The 4226-nt window shown below is 37.9% G+C and overlaps 1 non-coding gene across 1 annotated transcript; it reads right to left on the bottom strand.

Annotated features, from left to right (window-relative positions):
- Positions 1–742: 742 nt before the first annotated feature.
- On the bottom strand, positions 743–849 carry LOC112083681. Its single transcript, XR_002897817.1, has one exon. It is a non-coding gene; the product is annotated as a small nucleolar RNA R71 (small nucleolar RNA).
- Positions 850–4226: the final 3377 nt, after the last annotated feature.

Here is a 4226-nt window from a genome sequence, read left to right as displayed (position 1 = left end):
ATTGCCCTTAGACGAGATTGACAAACACGGAAGAGCACTTAGGAAACTCAGACGAAGAACGCTCAAGATGGCCAATCCTAATGCCTATCGGGAAAATCTTTTAAACCGTGATTAGGAGGATCACATTGGAGATGATGACCGTGATTCAGTTCATGGTGACGACCTAGATGCTGATCATGAAGAAGATGGACAGCCACAACTCGATGAAGAGGGAAACCGAGTCCCTCTAAATCCTGCTCAAGCCGCTGGTAATCAAAGGAGACAAGATCAGGCCGATGTTGAAGGACGAAGGAATGATGAAAACATTGTTCCACCAGTTGTTAGAGAAGCAAATCGACCAGTACAGCTTGCCAATCCTGCGAGAAGACAGCCTCGGAACAGACTCATTGCCGATTTTGATGCACCTCACCAACACTTCCAAAATCGATCAGCTATTCAAATCCCTGTACCAAGGGAATATCATGAGATAAAACCTCAGATAGTCTCTTTGGTGAAGCAGAACCAATTCCATGGAATCTCTATTGAGCATCCAATGGACCACATTGATCTTTTTGAGGAAATCTCTGGAATGGTGAGAACAACTCCAGAAACTGTGGACTATGAGAAGTGTAAGCTTTTTCCTTTCTCTCTAAGTGATAAAGCTTTTAGATGGTTGAAATCTATTCTATTTGGTTCTATTACTTCATGGGAAGAATGCAAGTCAGCTTTCCTGAACCACTTCTACACCAAGTCAAGATCGAACCAACTGAGAAAAAAGATACAAAGTTTCCAACAAGGCCCAATAGAATTTTTCTATGAAGCCTGGGAGCAATTCAAGGAGTATGAGAGAGATTGCCCTCATCATGGTTTCTCTGGAGCAAACCTGCTAAGCATCTTCTACAGAGGACTTTAGCAGAAGTGCCAACTTTCTCTTGACACTGCCAGCAATGGAGATTTCAGTTCAAAAACCATACCACAAGGGAGAGCACTCATCGAAAATCTGGCTTTAGCTAACTGCAACAACAATCCTGAGTATGACAGATCAAAGAAGACTATCACTAGTCATAAATCAAGGGAGATTACTGAGCTAAAAAGCATGGTAAGTCAACTTCTCAAGTCTCAAAATAAGAATATACATGCTTGTGATATTGCTGTAGGAAATGAAGAAGATGGAAGATATGAAGAAGATGGTTTGTACCAAGAGGAAGAAATCAATTTCATGGGAGCCCTGGCATATCATAATCGATTTAGTCCAGCTTTCAACAACAACTTTAGGAACTCTGGTGCCAACTTCAACAATCTCTCATACAGAAACCAAGGAGCCGAAAATCAGCCCTATCCACAGCAACAAAGGAGTTTTCAAAACAAGTTTCAAGGTGGAAACTATGGAGGAGGAAACTTCCAACAAAGACCAGCATTTAATCCTCAACAAGCACATACCAGCTCATTAGAAGCAACCCTCTCCCAGCTAAGTAATCAGGTGAAATCACTTGAACAAACTATGATGCAGACTACTCAAGGCAATGAGAAGTCATTCAGGGAAATGGGAGTGAAGATCGATTGTATCTACACTGATTTGAATGGGAAGTTCGAATCTCTTGCAACCCATGTCAAGAAGTTGGAACTTCAGATTGGTCAAACTGCAGATTCAATGAAGAGACAACCAGGAGTATTACCAGGACGAGTAGAAGATAACCCAAAGAAGTTCTGCAATGCTATGACAGCAGTTTTGGAGGAAGAACTTGTCGCAGACTCCAAGGGGAGATTGACACCTGAACCTCTCATAAAGTACATAGAAACCGAGCATGAGAGAAGCCGAGTCATTCCTGTTAAGGTACCCAAACGCTTACCTGACCAAAGACTCAAAAAGTCTAAGGATCCAAGGCGTTTCTCATTCACCTGTTCAATCTTTGGAATTGAATTTTCAGATTGTTTATGTGATTCTGGTGCTAATGAGAATGTCATGTCAAAATCTGTTGCTAAGAAACTTGGTATAGGTACATTTGTCCCCTCTCCAGTAAGGATAATCTTTAGTGATTCATCTCAAAAGAGAACAGAAGGAATGATCCAGGATTTGCCACTGATCATTGGAAAGAAAACAATCCCAGCAGATTTTCAAGTCTTGGAGATGGACAAAGACAAAGGCAGACCTTTGATATTTGGCCGCCCATTCTTAGCTAATGTAGGTGCTGTTATTGACCATGCAAATCGTTGTTTAGTTTTCTTAAATGTGGACAGGAAAAAGTTCTATAAGACCACACCAGACCAAGCTCCAAATCAAAAAGACAAGGACAAGGAGAAGGTGATGGAGGACAAGAAGGAACTAAAAGCACTTGCATCTAGACAATTTGGGAACATCAGGATAGTGGTGCCACCAGACATCAGCAAGGAGAAGGAGAAAAATCTTGAAGGAATTGTTGAGAAGACAAAATATGTCCTCAAGGATGCAAAAATCTTTAAGAAAGGAAAAGAGATTGTGATTCAAGTTGAAGGAAATCCAAAGTTCAGGCTAAGAAGGACCACAAGGACTCTTAATTCAAGGAGTCATGTTTCTTCCTCTAAATCCTAATCCTAACAAGAGTCTAGCTAAAAGACTTTAAACAAAAGCGCTTAATGGGAGGCAACCCATTTGGTATGATTTTCTTTTCTTTTTATTTATTTTCTATTTGATTTATTTTCTTTTTATGCATTTCAGACTTTCATAAAACCCAGAAAAACCAAAAACATTAAAAAAATCCAGAAAATACAAAAAGATAGGAGGAGAAATCAGGAAAACGGGAGAAACTGGGAACTCCCGGTAAGCATTTACCGTGGGCGCGCACACCTGGCCCGCAGCCGACCCTTCTTTTACCACGGCCCGCATGTTTCAGCCGCAGCCCAGCTCAATCCTACCGCGCGCGCGCGCACCTGGCCCGCGGCCATCTCGATTTTGGTCACCAGGCGAGTTTTCCATGTTTCCCGTAACCCGTAACTTCAATTCCCCATTTTATTACGGGATTCAACCGGGAAGTTTCCAAAACGTAATTTCCATGTCAAACACACCAGGTAAGTCCTCTAAACTTATAAAAAAAAATATTTCTTAGGAAAAACACCTTTTTGAAAGGAAAAAAGGATTTTAAAAGATCAAAAAGGTCTTTTCTCTTCATCTTCCCCAACAAGCTTGGAGATCTAGAGAAAAAGACAGATTTCAAACTGACAAATCCTTTCCAAATTTTCGAACATATCTCATTAGAGATTTCAAATCTAGTATCACATAACACTTTCACCAAGGTATGAGCTAAAATTTCTCTCTTTTTCTTAAGAACTTAGATTTAGGGTTTTCTTAGAATGAGTTGAAATTCACCTTAAGATGATTGGAAACTGTCTTTGGACTTAAGGCTAGACTACTAGGTAGTTTAATTTCATGACTAAACACTTAGACCATAGAGATTTGAAATTTTCGAAAATCTGAGATTTGAACTTTGAGAAAATCCAATTTTGGAGATCTGTTTGGTTCAGCTTTGCAAATCTGGATTGTTTGGTTCTTGTTGATAGAAAACTAGATTAGATTACATTTGAGTGAGCATAAAACATCATCCTGATTTAGAAATCTCATGTGTTGAACATTAGTATATCAAACTTGACCAGAAATTCTCAGATTTTGTAACGTTTGATGCATTCACAGCTTGTTTGTCATGATAATGTGTTTATGATTTCTCTGTAAACACCTTATTCATAAAAAACGATACCAAAGCAGCTTGATTTACCCTTTGTCTTAGGGGTGGGCACTTTGGTTTATGGTTTGGTTTCGGTTCGGTTTTTTTGGTTTTTCGGTTTTTCGGTTTTAAAAAAATTCAAACCATATAAAAACCATAAATATTTCGGTTTGGTATGGTTCGGTTTTTTACGGTTTTCGGTTTTTCGGTTTTGTAAAAATTGAAACCATATAAAAACCATTTTTCAATTTGGTTCGGTTTGGTTTAGTTTGGTTATGGTTTTTAGTGTATTTCATAATGATAAAGTTTAAACTTCTATAAACAAAAATAAAATGAATGGTAATAATATATTAAGCTAATAACTGTATAAAAAATTCAAAAACTAAAAATTTAAATGTAAATCCAAATCATCAATAATGAAAATCAAGATTACAAAAACCTAAAACATAAATTGAAGAAAATTCAGATTTTTATCAACCTACTCAGTCTTTAGAAAAAACATTATTAAACCAAAAAAAATATAAATTATTTATTTATTAAATCTAAAAACCA

Source organism: Eutrema salsugineum, unplaced genomic scaffold (assembly GCF_000478725.1).
Source record: "Eutrema salsugineum unplaced genomic scaffold, Eutsalg1_0 scaffold_6, whole genome shotgun sequence".
In the NCBI taxonomy this organism is placed as follows: Eukaryota; Viridiplantae; Streptophyta; class Magnoliopsida; order Brassicales; family Brassicaceae; genus Eutrema; species Eutrema salsugineum.
This window is presented reverse-complemented; position numbering and strand designations above follow the sequence as displayed.